Source organism: Schistocerca piceifrons, chromosome 1, assembly GCF_021461385.2.
Source record: "Schistocerca piceifrons isolate TAMUIC-IGC-003096 chromosome 1, iqSchPice1.1, whole genome shotgun sequence".
Classification (NCBI taxonomy): Eukaryota; Metazoa; Arthropoda; class Insecta; order Orthoptera; family Acrididae; genus Schistocerca; species Schistocerca piceifrons.
Window position 1 is genome coordinate 714,216,661 of NC_060138.1, and position 19,095 is coordinate 714,235,755.

Sequence of the window (19,095 nt, forward strand, 5' to 3'; positions counted from 1 at the left end):
GAAAGTGTGTTGATTTTTCTTTAGCCTTGCTTCCGTTATTAGCCGTAACGTCAGAATTGCCTCTCTCGTCCCTTTACTTTTCCTAAAGCCAAACTGATCGTCACCTAGCGCATTCTCAATTTTCTTTTCCATTCTTCTGTATATTATTCTTGTAAGCAGCTTCGATGCATGAGCTGTTAAGCTGATTGTGCGATAATTCTCGCACTTGTCAGCTCTTGCCGTCTTCGGAATTGTGTGGATGATGCTGGATGTTGACAGTACGAACATCTTATTAGTCATTAAAGCAAGGAGAATGAATATTTACACAGTTACAGAGCACAGCAATCTACAACATTAATGTTGAACATAATTCCAAATATTTTTGAGTTCCTGCGAGATAAAGATCTCCGTAAAAAAGATGTGGCAATGGTTTAATTAATACATTCGTAGTTTCACGTATTCTGACCATAGTTGGCTTCACAATAAATAACCAAAATCTTTTCTAGGTTTTCTAGTGAAAAATTGTGGCGCTTATCAGTCAGAATCAATTTATACGCTGAAAAAGAACGTTCTACATCAACAGATGTGACAGGGCGTACTTCATTTTCGGCACATGTTGGACAGGAATGCTGCAGTCAGGAGTGCTGGATTTTCCACTAAGTATGTCGGCAGCTGCACACAACTCCTTCAGGCCAGTGTTCTTCTGCAAAACCGTTTGCATTTTTGCCCGTACTTTTTCCCCTACTTCACCTGGCGCTTCATTAATTTTCATTTTGACTTCTTCAAGCAAAGAAATATTGTCGTAGGCAGGTCTCCCTGAGCCTTCTAATTGTGAAATTATTCTTGCCATAAATGTAAGAAAGTCCCATTTTAAAGAAGAATCTTTGAGTAACTCCATTGCTGCAGTTACGGCTGCAGCATCCTCCGGTATATTTTCAACCAATTCCTGGACAGCTGAGAGATGCGTACTACAGTATTCTGCTGCTATCAGCCACGTGCCCCAGCGGGTGACAACAGGCTCTGGCGACAATGGGACATCTGGAAGCTCTTCTTTGAATGCCTGTATTCTTGATGGAGTCTTAGCAAAAATTTTCTTCACCATAGATATTACTTTATTTACTTTAGGAAATTGTAGCCTTACTTGCTCTGCTATGCGGTTGATCCCATGCACTACACAAGTTAACGTGCAGAATCAATTGGTAGAATACTTTTAATAGTTGAAACGCTGCCATCATATATGCAGCAGCATCAGTGACGGCCAGAAGCACCTTATTCTCATCCACTCCGTTTGGGCATAGCACCTTAAGCCCATTGTTCACAGACTGTGCTATTGTTTGTTGGTTAGTTTTTGCAGGCTGTTTTGAGTAAATCAAATGAGCCCTGGATGGAGCATTTGGATCTAGCTTGCCAATAATCAGGTTTGCAATGTAACGTCCAAGACTGTCAATAGTTTCATCCACAGAAATCCATATAAAAGTTTCTCCAACATCTTCTCGCATTTGGTGCAATGCAGCATTGTAAACTGAATCCACATAATTCTTACGTAAAGTTGACTCTGCAGGAATAGACTGATGGCAGTACTTCTCAAGAAAACCTCTGAAAATAGGGTTTTCTAGTTTCCGAAAGGGGATGTTTGCTGCCACAAGTGCATGTCACAAATCATTGCAGAATTTTTTTTTCGAAGGATTCACCGGATTTATTGGCTAAAAGAGTTTGCTTCAGTTTTGACTTTCGTTCAACGTTAGCTTTATGTGCGATTCCATCTGCATGCTGAGTTAAGTGAGATTTCTTAACACTCGAAACCTAATCGAGAGAAAAGGGAAATGCAGTTTAGAATCGCATATAAAGAGTATTTCGTATTGCTAAAGGATAGAGATAAAAAATAATCCTAAATGACAGGAAAATAAGAAGTCTAAGAAAAACATCACCTACCCTCCTTGTTGCATGCTTGACAGAAAACAATTTTCCCATCTGTTGTATAATGCGGAAAATCTTGCAGTGACTGCCTTATATGAGTAGACTTTGAACTAGCTGTTTTCGGCATGGCGTAGTATTCTCACACATAAACTAGAATTTATTTTGCACTTAAAACGTCAGTAACACTTAACAAGCCGGTCGCTACACAATGTACTGATTTGTTTTCGATGGGAAAAAGTGAACGATGACCTGTTTTTTTTCCCTTTTACTGCGGTGTATGGGAGCGGTAGGGGAAGTACCGTACTCGTTGCTGGAGGCACACACAGTCTAATATATACAGTCGTCACACTCACTGCTGTGAAAGTTGTTACCATTTGACAGTTCAAGTGACACTAGCGCCCCTAGCGGCCAGAAAGCTCGCCTTCCTCTGACGGCAGATGCGACGTAAAAATAATGTTTGTTTATAATTCGTTTTGTACGTAATTTACAAAATAGTATATTTTTGCGTCACAAGTGTTAGGAGAACAGCGAGAGACATAAATGATCGTGAAATATAAGTAAACAGAGCACGAACTATTGAATGAAGTGACATAAGCTGCAACATCAAAAAAGGAATACTTAAGAAGTAACATACAATCGCACTTATTCCACTGTAAGTAAGAGAATACACACTGTATATCCCACATATGAAGTATATAGATGCTCTTCCTTGTGTAAAAATGAAGCAACACATCACTTTTCATTACGTTTTGCTTTTCAGGAAGCCTGCTTTCAAATATACAATTTCCATCTTATTCTTTGTGCTGTCAGGTTATCTCAATAAAAAGCATGACTGTTTTAAAACTATTATATCCCACTGATACATTTACCGAAAATAAAATCAAACGAATGTCAGTCCTAACACTTTAGCAACCCAAATGAGCCGCCAGCTTCATCACTTTTTTATTTCTTCTCTTGCTCCTACAGACTAAGTCTTGATTCCTGAATTGAATAATGTGAAAGACCCTCACTTTCACAAACAGTCTTATTAAATGTAGCTTGGTTTCAGCACAGCACCCAGGTGGAAAATTGGGGATGTCCATCAACATATTCACAAAGAAAGCACCACAATTACTTATGTGAGCATATTCATCAAAAGTAGAAGTCATCTTAGTCTCACAATGAGTTAAAAATTCTTTGACATGTTCTGCACAAACAAACAGGCTTCCAAAGTTGCCTTCATACTTTTTAAAATGATAATAAACTTAGTCATTTGCATCTAAGGCTTGGCTGCCATCTACAAGTACTGTCCTACATTTATAACAGTCATGACCTGTAAGCAGTTTCTTTAATACATAACCAAACATGTATCTCACGCTGTTTGCCTCTCTGAGGTCTGTTTTGACTTCCACATTTGGTAGTCTCATCACTGAACTCGTGTCACTGATGCGCAACAGTGATGAAACAAGTAATTTGGGCGCTGCTTTCATATCCACTATTGTCTGACCCCAGTTGATCCCCTCACAATTGGAGGTAGCTACACTGTGTGTGTTACCCAGAAGTCCTTTAACACACTTAATCCTAGATGAAAAATCTTTCCCATCAACATCTACAAATTTCCATGACTGTGTCCATAGCTTCAGTGCTTTTAATATTTCCAAATGTCTTGAGGCACTTGTAATGCAGTTCCTTAAGGACACAGGCCCTTTGACACTATATGCATTAAATATGTCAAAAACATCGTTTACTTTTTGGCAAAAATCTGCAGTAGCAGTAGCAGATGATGATATGGTGCCACAAGTAACAAGTGTCTCAATGCCTGCTGCTACTGTATGATTCAACACACGAACTGCAGTGCTTACCTTCATTTTTGAAAATGCTGGCAGTTGGACAGCTCTTTTATTGAGCTTGGGGGCCAACTTGTACTTCCTTTCACAATCACTTGAGTACAACTGACAAATGTCCTTCCATGAAGCAGCGCCAATCCATCCCTCATCTGTTGTGTGGATAATGTTATACCTGAATAAATTATTACGTACGCTTTTTATCAGGTGTGGTGTGTCATAAAAAAAGTAGATCTTATCCCTTCGTGTACTAAGCATGGATTAACTGGTGTGATACCCAATCTGTGCCTCCACTTCACAAAATTCGTGCCGTGGTCAGTCACACATGTTTTTACAACCAAATCAATCTCTGTGAGTTTTTTGACAACTTCAAAAAATATGCGCGTCAGATGGGTGGCTCCTACTGGTCCTTTGGAGAAATAATACACTAATGGCTGTTTAAAATTTGAGAAGACGCCGTTAATCATTATAACTAATGCAGTATTGGCAACCACAGATGTATGTATGAAACCTATGTCTTCAAATCCAATAACACGATCGCTAGAGCTGTCATATATCAAATTTTCCATTAGTGACATCTCATCCATAGACAAATTAACAATTACATCAGCTTCTGGTAACTGCTGCACTTTCTGCTTTAAAAGATGAAATATGTTATTATTCATCCCACAGTTTAATTGTATATCTTCCACATACCTTTGTAAGGTACGTGTTGATAGAAGGCTTAAGCAGTGTGATAAAAAACTGTATGCCTGAATACTACAATACAACAAATTAAGTGCAAATAATTAAGTTTCATCTTTCCATCTCGCACCACGTTTTCCATTCAATGATATACTGATTTGGCTTATCAATAAATCGAGAGCATCTTTTTTCAAGTACTTGGAACCAATACTTTTTAAAATGACCTTGTCCTTTTGTACTTGTGTCCTGTGACGTTGTGGTTGCAGTTTATTCTTACGATGTGCACTTTCCTTGTCACGTAGTAATTTTGTACGAAGTCTAATGATTTGCATGTTTTTACATTTCACACGATTTTCCAACACGCGAATAATTTCATGTAATCTAAGCATTTCATCTTCAAAAGATGTCTGTGTTGCAGATTCCGTTGTTAGTGATTTTATATGTGTCTCTCGTGTAGGAACACTTGTGGTAGCTGTTTCTTCTGTGTCAGGAGACAGTTTTATTGTTTTTTTGTGGCAACACTTTCACGTTTGTATGGCAATTTTCTCTTCATCGTCACTAGTTGTGGCTTATTCAGCACCTCAAATAACGTAGGAACTCCATTCCATTCCAATCTCTTCTTTTCCGCGCTCATGAACTGGTTTGACTCGAAATGTAACGCACAAAACTTTATCTTATTGTGCAAATAAAGGGCATCTTTTTGCAGCACGTTCTGTCTTCTACTATTTATTAACCATTTTTTGCTCCTAAAACAGAAAAACAAATTCAGTAATTCAATACAGTTTAGAAAAAAATCGTAAATAAAGAGCGCTCTAATGTGATGTTTCATACCTCTCAGGGTCCTTAGGAAACCTGAAGAATGACAAATGTAGTGTCTTCTTCCTATTATTACTGCAATTGATTGCGCTACATACGCTGCCTTTCGTAAAAAGCATGTTAAAAATGTATATAAACGATCTGCTTACATTTACTGAATACCGTATTCAGCAGCGTAGCTTCTCCACCGCTTGGGGCGCTGTTGTCGCGGTGTATAACAAAAATCAGTGAGAGTGTCGCGACTGTATGCATTAGACTGTGTGGCACCGGATAGATGGCCGCCCCTTCTGAACAAGCGAATGGAATCTACCGGTGCTTCAGATGAAAATATCTCACTACTGGCAAATTATTTTTCGAACCGGAAAATTCACGTATAATACCTTTCACGAAACAGAGTAGTTTGATAGGACTGCCTGTGGACAGCAACGAGAAAATGCGCGAAGGGCAGTAATTTAGGTATAGAGGGTGTCTACGATTAACATTGTGATTTTTTAATCCGTGCTCAGATTAAGGCCTATGAAACCGTTTCTTTGAGAAAACACACAGCTGGCCAGAATCCTACGAACGAAATATTTTCAAATATAACATTTATTACTCCCACGTTCGATTCTAATGTGTAACTCAAATCTTTCACCAAAGTTAAGCACTGTCGCGCTCGGTGCGTTCTTGGATGGATGACCATTCAACCGTGCCGAGTGCTGTTGGCAGTAAGGCAAGCAAAGGAATTGTAAACAGTCTCTAACGACCTTCGCCTTCGACAAGACGTAAAGCCCTAAGTTTACTTCCTTTTCCTAATCTTTGAAAACACAAGAACTCTATGTCAGATTAACGAAATACGTACTTTTTAGGATTCTGATGCCGAAATAGGCAAAATTAGGCGTCAACGTCGAAATACGCAATTTTAGCTCCTATGGAACTAACGGTACTCAGTTTTGTTAGTCATGAAACGCATAAGTACCAACTTAGATGCAAATTGGAGCTTAGGAAAAAAATAGGTTTTAACCTAAAGATCCGCGATCTACTTTTTACATATGAATAATAAAACACCTATAAAGAGTATTTGGTATTAACAGGGATAGCGATATAAAAAAAGACCGAAGTGTTAGGCAAATACGAAGCATGAGCGCATATCAACTAGCCACCTCGCTGCACGCTGGGCAGGAAATATTTTTTTCCAATTGTTGTATAGCGTGGAAAAACTTGGAGCCACTGTCTTATATGATGAAATAGGCACTTTTTAGGATATTAAAGCCGAAATAGGCAAAAATAGGCACTAACGTCGAAATAGGCTTCTTTAGGTCCTATAGAATTAACGCTATTAAGTGTAAATAGTCATGAAACGCATAAGTACAATTTTTTATGCTAATAGGAACTCAGGAACAGAATAGGTTTCCACCTAAAATCCGCGGTGTAGTGATAAGGACTTTTTTTTATCGAGCCATATATATCTTTTTTGCTTTGTGTGATTGGAATAAAGTAGACTCCAAGTGACGACATGCATGACAAATTTGGATGGTACTATTTGCCAACATTACAGTGAAACGTTATTGAGTGGTTGTCAGTTGAGGTTGTGATAACATGGACAAAACGATAGGCTCCTTCTTCTGAGTCTGCCCTCAATATCTTCCATTATTTATTTCGTATGGAAGAATGCCAATGGGAAGCAGGCTTTCCTGCATAGCAGTATTTGATGGCATTTGATTTCATCGGAATATACTGCAGTTCATGTATTATTCAACAATTTGTCATCAAGAACTTTTGCTTTTGTATTCAACGATTTTCAAACGACATTCTACAGTGATGATTGACCTGGACTGTTAGCAACATTTTTCTTGTATAAACTCTGAATAAGTGAAGTAATATACGTTACCAAAAAACTGAGTGATAGTGAGCTCAAAGGTTTTAAGTACTGACTTCATATGTAACTACTTAAACAGCTTTCTGCATCAGTGGATTACATCTTCATATATATACGTGGTACAAACCAGTAAATTTACTTTTATAGTTTCCCTTGTAAATATGATTGTATGTTCTTGTATTTTTCCTATTTTATGAGTAGTGTAGACTTCTGCAGTCTAATTTCTGTAACGTACAGAAATCATCCTGCAAAATTCTGGCCAGATATGCCGAGGTGTTATGTAAGTTTTTTTATACAGAAAATTGTAATTCTGATAATATTTTGGATGTCATGTGGAAAAGAAAAGCTTCAATAGCATCTGAATAATAATGGGGAACATCAATGCAAAAGAGGTTGCTGTGAGAGGCTGTTAGTAGAACCTAAGCTTGTTCATGAAGTGCAGTCTTGAAGGGAGAGAGAGAGAGAGAGAGAGAGAGAGAGAGAGAGAGAGAGAGAGGGGGGGGGGGGGGGAGGGAGAGAGAGAGAAAGAGAAAGAGAGAGAGAGAGAGAGAGGAGGAATCGAATTGTATCTTGTGATGGAGTAAGATGTGTTTAGAGTGTACTGTGTGCTGTGTGCTGTGTGCCAGAAGTAATTTTCTTATATTATCTTCCATTTCTGAAGAAATATTTTGTAAATTAATTCAGAAGACTTCAAAAGGTACCGTAACAGCGCATTTTCCGAGACAACCAAGCATAGTAATTAATTTTCTTAGGGATTTAGAACTGGAGATTTTTTTGATAATGTAACAATTTGTGATTTACTGATTTTTCTACAAAGATGGATAGCATGGGTGTTTGGAAGCAAGTAAAGAGAATTTGTTCAGATTTTTTCACTACTAATGTAATGTGAATTTTTAATATTTCGTGTTAAAAAATGTCTTAATGTATAAAGGTTTGTTTATACAGTTACTTTATTGTTTTTCCATCAATCAGCATTCGTCTCTTTATTTCAAGTTTCATATATATATAATTTTGCTTTCCCGAATTTCTCAGTAACAGAACTTTAATTGACAATGATCACTGTAGTAATGAAATTCATTAGCATAGAAGTTTTGTGGCTGTCTCTGTAGCTTAAAGCACGCGTTGTACATCGCATTGCTAGTAATTTGGATTTTTATTTTTTATCTAGCACAGCAGCAGTACTATAGTAGTTTGCAGATAGCAGCAGCACAGCATTTATTCATTGCGCAAACAGGTAGACCATTTATAATTTACTGGTGATACAATCAACATTTCAACAGTGATGTACTTTTCAGACTGGGTATTTTTAATTTTTAACTAGCATAGCAGCAGTAGCCACAGTAGTTTTGAGATAGCAGCACAGCATTTATTCAATGTGCAAACAGGTACGCCATTTATAATTTACATGTGATACAATTAACATTTCAACAGTGACATACTTTTCAGACATGCCATTTTTGGTAGTTATTTATATTTCATACTTTTATCACAGTCAGATTGTTTGTACTATTGCTAACTGGACAGTTTTCTTAAATTTAACAGAACAGGCTGTACTCTCGGCACGAGCGTTGCAATACACAGTTTAATGTCGCATTTTTGATTAGCTTTTGCACTGCTGATCACTTTCCGAGAATTACGAGATTACTTAAAAACTTAAGTACGAGCTTAACTGTTTCTCTAATCACGAGTTCAACTTCACATTACCACACAGGCAAAGTACCAATAAATGTAACAATACATTACCACACACCAAAAACAAATCAGCCACTTTCAGCAGTTACCTTACGACGCATCTTTCAGAACACAACTTAATCCCCTGCAAACAGTCTCAGGCACATGGAACTGTTTACTGCTTGGCCTTTTACTACAATTACAACGTGAGTGATAACGGTCGGGACGATTACATGACGTGGAGTGTTCCTTAAAGCATGTTTTCTTCAGAAAACATCTCCTGTTTGACAAAAAAAAAGAGTCATTACGTCCACTTTGTTGCGGATGGCTCTGCAGTGGTGTAGATAATGATCTCACCGTTGACGTAGTGACCACAGAGATACAAGTCTCGTTATTTCTAATAGACCTAAGTCTAATTCAGAAGTAAGATGCCCAACTATCCTGAAAATGAAATAATTGTGTGACATTATTGGCTGGCAGGCCGCACCTGCTGTAGTTTGGCTACCTAGTACAAACATTTCTTTTTGATGTCAAATGTGTTCAAATGTGTGTGAAATCTTATGGGACTTAACTGCTAAGGTGATCAGTCCCTAAGCTTACACACTACTTAACCTAAATTATCCTAAGGACAAACACACACACCCATGCTCGAGGGAGGAGTCGAACCTCCGCCGGGACCAGCCGCACAGTCCATGACTGCAGCGCCTGAGTCCGCTCGGCTATTCCCGCGCGGCTTTTGATGTCACCTTGACGACTTGGGTGTCGATGATGATGACGACACAACACCGAGTCTCTGAGCGAAGGAGGTCTCCGACTGGGCTGGGAAACGAAACTGGGAACCTAAGGCCAGGCTGTAGCTACGCCAAACACTAGACCACTATCTGCGGACCACACTGAGTTTAGAGCAACTGAACACTAAGTGGCCTGGAATCTCCGTCTTAGGGAGAAGTGAATTATGTAACCTTTTTTTTCAAATAATCATGTAACTATTGGGATTGCTGTAACTACACCTCTGCAGCACAATGTTGCTGCCACTGACAAGTGTGATGAGGTTTCAGAGTTGTCAGGCTCGGAGTTGCGCTCAAGTTTTGGTATGATGCATACATGAAGTAGTGAGTGGCTGGATTAGCGGTTGTGTTGGTAGGCCAAGAAACATACGTGTAAGAGATAAAATGGGAGCCGACGACTTCTCTCTAATTTTTTCCACATAATTATCGCATAGCATTCAGTGTTTGTCCATTATGAACTTCATATCGTTACAGAATAGAAAGTGCATTTTAAAAGTAATAAAAATTAGTTGATCGCGTAACTTCTAGGCTTTTATGTAACCAAAGCAATTACTTTTGATGCAAGTACAGCTTATATGCACAATATATATATATTGTTATTTTGTATTCAGTAGAATGTGCTTCTTCACGATCAAAGGAAAGAGTTTCCTTTTATTATTGAGAAATACGGAAGTTGTTTATGAGTAACAGGAACATGCTTTATATAAGTTCGACGAATTACAGAAGTGATGTTTTGCGTTCTTTTAAATTTTACCTTTTTGCGTTTTCTTTAACTATATGATTTCTTTATTTTTACTACAACATCCCTCTGTTTCACATTAGAAATCAACAATTTCGAATAAAATGTCAATTAAACATTAACAAATTCCGATTCTTCTTAAGTAACAGACGGCGAGATAACTATCTAGAACAAAAATATTGCCTAGGTTACCTGGCTCTGCATATACCCTCACTCAGTCTCTGTATGGTTCATCACTTCCCCTTTTTAGGGGAATCTATTAAGACAGTGTCGCATATGTAAAGAGAGCGATCATTATGCTGTAACTCTCGCTTGGTATGTAACACTTCCAACGTACAGGTAATGCAGGTACGTCCTTAACTGACTAAAACTCTTAGGAAAACTACAGTAGTTTACGACGAACTGCAGTAGTTTTACAACTCTAGTGAGGATACGCCAGTGCAACAACATTGCTGAGCCGTTTTCATGCGCTTTCTCCTGACAGAAATCACTGTATGGAGGCAGGTTATGTAGGTTGCACGTAGGGCTGAGGTGTCACAGATCCTCGCGCTGCAAAACCAGAACTCCAGGCCAGCACACCAGAGCAGTTGATCGTGTATCGCGCCACTCTAAGCACAAATACCAGCCATCAACTACGTACCCTAAACTAGTATATGTCAGGTCACACAACCTTGGTCCGTTGCTAACAACAGCCGGTTCCAGTTCTTTGCAGTGTAATGTTATTTGGAATGTTTTTATATGTAGCAATACTATATTTTGATATTTTTTTCTGTTAGAAAAGTTTTCCTTTTCTACCTTTTCCTGTGTAGTTGGCGAAGGATGCACGCGAAGTCCAATGCATGATACTGTCTAACAAGCTAACGGTTAGCACTATTATTTATTTATTCAATTAGGCTGTGATTAATAGTGCTCTAAAGTTGCAGGCCCTAATGCGCAAAACTGTCTTCCCGCCAAACATCACACGTTCAACAAAAAAATGATCACTTCACATAACATGCTCACTAACGATCAGTAATTTTAGGGTCTCTAACTACAAGAAAAGGTTAAATGAAACCAATTACTACCATTTATTTAGACGAGTGCGATTCTTCACAATAATTCCATTTATCAGAGGCACTTACATGACCTGCTGTGAGATTCGGAAGAAGAGTGTTTAATTTTTTTCACATCGTTGATCAATAACTTCGGCAACATAAAAATTACGCACCAACAGCGTCTGAGATAACACATTTACTCTGGCTTCGCACTTAGCGAGCAATAAATCTTACATTCTGAACAGATACAAAGGCTTTTCAGTGACGTAACACATGCAGGGTTCTAGCGCCTGTGAATCGAACGAACTGCCTAACCCTTGTGGATGCTGGTCTGTGATAAACTACGTCCAATTCTGCAATGTTCCATCACGACCGGTGAAAGTTGCGAGAACTTGTCAGAATGGACGATTTATAAATAGGTATGCTTCATAACCAATATGTTAGACGAACACACAATCAATTAAGTAATGTTTTGTCTTTAGTCTCAGTATTAGTTGAAGACCGATAGTCGAGTTTCCAGTCATCGAAGTTGTACAACCGTCAAAAACAATACTCTAAATACAAGCTCTATGTAGGAGAAACGTAATTCCATATAATCCCTTCTATCCTTGGCACTCTCACTGATACTCTTCAGGCCAGCCTTGGCGTGGAAAGTCTCTGCGCGTGTCAGCAATTTCTCTGCCCGGGGACGGGTGTTTGAGTTGTCCTCAACATTTCATCATCATCATTTGTGACAGTGACTCGATTGGACAGTGTAAAAATCGAAATATGGAAAAAATTTGGGGCTTTGTACGGGCACTGATTACCGCGCAGTTGAGGGCCCCACAAACCAAACTTCATCATGTGTCGGCATCGTCCGACAGAAAGTGTTTATTTGGACTAGGATAATCTTTGCTCAACTGATAGTAGCTGTTACATGTGAGAGTCATCGCAGAGTAATAAAGAGTTTCGATTTTAGTTCACGATAATAAGACTGGAAAAGTAACATGTAGATACTCGCGCATGTGATACAGTGCTTGCAAGTTATAGGTAGGAATTGGGCTTAACAGTTGACTGTTGATAAATACCGTGACGCACTTTTGTGGTGTGAGCGCAGAAAAAGAATTAATGTTAAATGATTTACTTGACGATAACGTAAGTGATACTTCGTTATGTAGTCATGTGCATTATGTTTAAGGTTAAATGAAATACGACTGTACGCTGTACTTTATGTTTTGCACATATTGAATGAACTAATACGAAGAAAGTTTTTTCTCCAGTGTCATTAAACCACGTAACTCAAATGTGGGCGATACATCATAATATACAGAGTGAGCCAGGAGGAAAGGTACATGCTTTGATGGGGTCATAGTATTGGTGATACTGAACAAAAAACTTCAGTTGAACCATATACAACATATACCTGTTTGAAAATCACAGGCTTCTGTACGGTTTCTTGATTTCCTTCAAAATGTGTTGCCAGAATACTTGATGGATATTCCTTTGGCAACATACGACACCCCATGTTCTTGCAGCGCGACTGAGCTCCTGACCATTCCGTACGGCCAGTGATACATTATCTCACTGAAATGCGTCCTGGGCATTAGATTTGTTACCGTGAAGTCATTTCTTGTCAACCGAGGTCACCCGATCTTACTCTATTAGATTACTGATTGTAGGGTTAGCTTAAGAGCAAAGTCTACACGCCCAGAGTGGACACAAAGGAGGAACTTCTTGCTCGTATTTTACATGCATGTGCTCAAGTAAAGGACTATACGAATGAGATCAGGTCAGCAACGCATCAGCTGTCTACAAGAGGTGCATAATGCATTGCAGTTGACGCTGGACGTTTTAAGCACCTTCTGTGAGGAAATGTACGCAATTAAACAAAACGTAATTTACTATCGCCTGCATTTGTTCTGTTTCCCACCGTTATCATTAGTTTCCTCGGAGGCTGTCAAGAACAGGACATATAACGTTTTTTTGCGGAGAATCACTAATACCACCTCCCTTCAAAGCCTGTACATTTCTTCCTGTCAAACCCTGTATTTAGCTTATTCATTGAGGATGTTTAAGAACTCGTGACTGTTTATTCAACAGAAATACAGAAAATTGCACCCAGTCACATTTTTTAAATACTTTTTTATTTAATAAACTGGTTTTCTAACCTTTTTGGTCTGATCTTCGGATGTTGCATAGGAGGTTACATAACTATTTCACAGCGCAACGCTGAGTGCTGCCTTGCGTCAATGTGGAAATTTTTTAAAGTAGTATCTATATAGCAGCTTCCATTGTGATTTACAGTAAGTCACACATCACTCACTTTTTACTGGATATGAATGTGCAATATACAGGGTGTTACAAAAAGGTACGGCCAAACTTTCAGGGAACATTCCTCACACACAAAGAAAGAAAATATGTTATGTGGACATGTGTCCGGAAACGCTTACTTTCCATGCTAGAGCTTATTTTATTACTTCTCTTCAAATCACATTAATCATGGAATGGAAACACACAGCAACAGAACGTACCAGCGTGACTTCAAACACTTTGTTACAGGAAATGTTCAAAATGTCCTCTGTTAGCGAGGATACATGCATCCACCCTCCGTCGCATGGAATACCTGATGCGCTGATGTAGCCCTGGAGAATGGCGTATTGTATCACAGCCGTCCACAATACGAGCACGAAGAGTCTCTACATTTGGTACCGGGGTTGCATAGACAAGAGCTTTCAAATGCCCCCATAAATGATAGTCAAGAGGGTTGAGGTCAGGAGAGGGTGGAGGCCATGGAATTGGTCCGCCTCTACCAATCATTCGTTCACCGAATCTGTTGTTGAGAAGCGTACGAACACTTCGACTGAAATGTGCAGGAGCTCCCTCGCGCATGAACCACATGTTGTGTCGTACTTGTAAAGGCTCATGTTCTAGCAGCACAGGTAGAGTATCCCGTATGAAATCATGATAACGTGCTCCATTGAGCGTGGGTGGACGAAACTAAAATGAGCTCTAACATGGAAATTAAGCGTTTCCGGACACATGTCCACATAACACCTTTTCTTTATTTGTGTGTGAGGAATGTTTCCTGAAAGTTTGACCGTACCTTTATGTAACACCCTGTACACCCTATTATCACGAAACTTTACCAGCATCCAGCATGCGAGTAAAACTGCTCGATAAGTCTCCTTCCACCAGCCTGAGAAACAGTACGACAAAGTAGAACCATGAGACTTCCTGAGAGATTGAAACTCTGTGCCGACCGCGTTTCGTACTCGGGACCTTTGCCTTTCGCGGGAAAGCGCTCTGTCATCCGAGCTACCGAAGCACGGCTCACGACCGATCCTCACAGCCTTACTTCTGCCAGTATCTCGTCTCCTACCTTCCAAACTTTACAGAAGCTCTCCTGCGAACCTTGCAGAACTAGCACTCCTGGAAGAAAGGATATTATAGAAACATGGCTTTGCCACAGCGTGGGGGATGTTTCCAGAATTAAATTTTCACTCAGCAGCGGAGTGTGCGCTGATACGAAACTTCCTGGCAGATTAAAACTGTGCCGGACTGCAACTCGGGACCTTTGCCTTTTGCGGGCGAGTGCTCTACCATTAGAGCTACCCAAGCAGTTGCCCACGAAAGACAAAGGTGCCGAGTTTGAGTCTTGGTAAGGGACACAGTTTTAATCTGCCAGGAAGTTTCATATCAGCGCACACTCCGCTGCAGAGTGAAAATTTTATTCTGAAAGCAGAACCCTGTTTTAAGGATGTGCATTCAGTTTGCCAATACTGAAGAAATATATTGGCAAGGAGATGACTGTAAAACGTGTTCATCTTAGAGTAACACAGTAACGCCCTCAGACAGATGTAATTTCTGCTTTGCTTAAGACAAGGGAATCTAAAGTACTGTTACAGTGCTTATAATCTACTGGGTGAACAAGAAGTACACAGGTGAAATATTAACCAAATTCTTTTTACTAAATTCTGGACTTCCTGAACCCGTTGCACGTTGCCAACCACTCCCACACTTGGACTGCCAGGACATGATTCTCAAACTAGAATGAAATTTAAGAGAGTATTAGATTCGCTCAGAATGAAACGCGTGAGATTTACACACAGCGGAGCTGCGCTGAGGCGTGAGCTCCGCGAGCCGGCCGCCGGCGACACCGCGGGTCGGTGGAAGTTTCCATCGGCGCGCGGCTCGAAGGACGTCCCCTGAGGATCGGCGCTGGCGCTGCAGACACGCCCACACGGCGGGGGTTGCCGAGGTGGCCCAGAAGCTTCCAGCCAGCCACTCCCACCACAGGACGCGCGCCGCAGCGCCTTGCACCAGGTCATGTCGCCGGTGCGTGACTGCTGCGTTATCCGTGACGTCCGCATAAGGCAAACACGTAATGTCAGATAAGGCTTCACGCGGCAGGCAAGGTCTGCAAGATCAACTGATTAGCTACATGTCACAAACAACGCGTTTTCTTTAAGAGGGAGAGGAAAGTTTGCTGTCATATATGCACATCGAGTTAGGAATCATTCCACGAACTTACTGAAACACGCACTTACACTGTGTTCTTATTCGTTTTTTACGCAGAATCCCCCCTCAGTGCATGATATTAATGTCGTGGTTTGCCTGCTATAGATTATTACACATTTATAAACAGCTTTTCCAGAGATAGCTACCAGTCACAGTTTGTCGTTAAGTTGTTTAAATCATTTGATATTGCAATATGTTTCGAAATAGATCCTCGTCATCAGGCAAATTAGAAATATTTAACATGAATACTCATACATCTTAATGTAATAGTTTTTTGTGTTGGCAGGTGTTGTGACCTTCTGTGTTCATCTGAATGAATATCGTCTTTTGGCTAACATCCAACGCTGAGGCGCTCCGGTTCTTGTTGTCCACAGTATACAAAATTTAAAGAATAGTTACAAAACGTTGCTTATCATAATCATCGCCACTGTGCGTGTGGACTTGAACAGAGCGCTTGCAAGACGTTGTTTGCTACAATCAACTCTGTAGTGCAGTAGAAACTTCGGTATTTTAGAATTTTCAAACAGTCAACAAGGAAATGCAGATAACGACAGCAATGAGTGAAAATGAACACGCCGCAAGGAGGGAACCATTTCAGTTTCTAGAAAGCTCAGCCAACGTATTCTTTACACGTACATGCAGCTCACGAAAAGATACCGAACTTAAAATGAAAGAGATTCTGACAGTGGTTGTTCCTGTGCACCATTCGAGAACAGTACCGGACAGCGTGGATGGTACAGTGCTATTGAAAGGACCCGTCGCCACACATAGTAAGGTGGCCTCAACATGTAGCTGTAAATCTAAATGTAACGAGGACGTGAAATTCAAAGATAAACAAGCAACTGTTCTTGCTAAAGTATTTTTTCCGCTATTATAAGACGAAAAAAGCATTATACACTTCTGATATCGTCAGCTTGGGGCGATTTGTAGTATTGTGAACATTGAATAAATTTTCAGCTGCCAAGATCACTAAAATCGTTTATTCACATGGATGACCTCTTTCGGCAATTCTCTGTTGCCATTTTCGGAGTTGCAAAAGATGGGATAGAAAACGCTAGGATACAACGCACATAATTATATCCATCCCACAATGTGTAATAATTGTACATTGGTCATACTACATGCTGGAAGACTGTTCACTGAGAGATCAGGTGATCAGATTACACACAGGCGTCAGGTGGCGAGATTCAACCTAGACCTAGACCTCGAGTAACGTGTTGTTTTGGATAAGATCTTGTAAACATTGTAATTGACAAGAAAAGCACAAACATGAAATAGCTCTATTGTTGGTACACATATCTTGAATGTTTTCTTGGTGTTCACATCATATCTGTGCCTGTAGATATTGAACTATTGCTGGATGAACTAAAATCAGTCGAACTATACATAGAGAGCTCTCAAGTGCTTATAGCTTGTCGTATGGAATAGTAGATCCATGCCTTAATATAATGTAAGCCGATGGTATCGATTTGTACCACCACTGCGCCACGTGATGTACCTACATATCACTAAGAATGTTTACGCTGGGATCTGTCAGTTGCAAAGTGGTGATGAATGTGAGCACTTGTAATGGGTGCAACAATATGTCTGTACATAGCTGTTAATTTAAGACTGAAATGCCAACTTCTAGAGTAGTTCAAGCTACCAAAATTGGCATTCATTATACAGCAACAGTTACTGTATTGAGGGTGAAGATTATGTAATGATGTAAACATAAGTATGTTGCAATTCCATGTATTGCAAATTCTTTGATGTAATTACGTGTGCTGTTATGTTAGTCGATGTATCCCATCATTTTCGGTCCCATCCTTTGCAGATCCTCCCCTATTTCGGTTTTCCCACAGTCCATGATTCAGATCCACACAATACCGAGCTCCAGACGCACATTTTCAGAAATGTCTGCCTCAAATTGAGGCTAAAGTTGATAGCAATGGGATTATTTGTCCACGAACTCCGCCTTTGCTAGGCTGCTTTTTATGTTCGTTTTATGTGGTTCGCCCGTTGTAAGTTATTTTTCTTCCAAGGTAGCAAGATTCCTTCATTTCGTCAACTTCGCGGTCCTCAGTTTTGATGGTAAGTGTCTCAATAATAGTATTTCTTCTACTTCTCATTACCTCCGTCCATCTTCGATTTACTCTCAGTCCATATTCTGTACTCATTAGATTATTTGTTACATTTAACAGATCTCCCAGTTCTTCCTCACTTTCATTGGGGATAGCAGCATCATCAGCGAAACATGTCATTGATATCCTTTCACAGTGAATTTTATTTCCACTCCTGAGCCTATGTTTTTATTTTAGTTACTGCTGTTTCGATGTGCAGATCGAAAACTTGGCGGGGGTGGGGATGGGGGTGGGGGTGGTGGTGAGGAAGTTTACATCTCTCACACCGCTTCGTTCTTGCTCGTGCATTCTTATTTTCCTTCTTGGTTATAATAGATATTGTATACTGACCGTCTTTCCCTATAACTTACTCCTAATTTTCTCAGAATTTCGAACATCTTACACCATTTCACATTGTCGAACGTTTTTTCTATGTCGACAAATCCTCTGTACGTTTATCGAATTTTCTTTGCTTCCATTGCAAGGCGCAACCCCACAAGTGCGTCAAAATTAATCGTTAACTGGTCATCATCCAACAGATCTTCAGTTTTCTTTTCCACTCTCTGTGTATATTATTTTTGTTAGCAACTATTGATGCATAGGCTGATTATCCTGTAGCTCCCGCACATATCTTCGGGATTGGGTGGATGGTATTTTTTCGGAAATGTTCAATTACGGCTGACATTATAAAGAAGCACTACAAAGCACACGTCGGCAGCAGCGATCTGAAAAAGCGTACATGTCTTCCCCTTGAGTCAGAGTAATTGCCGCGCATGCTCGGACCTGCGATCGTTGCGCTGCTGCGGATAGAAATAGAAACAGAACTTACTTTGTGGACGACCTTCGTATGATAAATGCAAAGCAGCAATTGGGAAGCATTCTGCTGTCATTGGCTTGCGCTGAAATTACGGAACTACTGGTATACTCTGAAGCATGTGGACGAATGGTCATACTGCACACTCACCTATCTGCATTCGCCATCTGTTATCTGGTACTTGCAAGGTAGTGGGGCGGGGGGGGGGGGGGTTGATTTAGCGATGATGCACGAATTGGGAAGCACTCTACCGTGCCACTGACTGGTGTTGAAATTATGGAACAACCGGTATACTTTGATTTATGTGACCGAATGGATGTACTGCACTGCCATCTATAGCATTCGCAATCTGGTGTATGGTACTTGCAAAGCC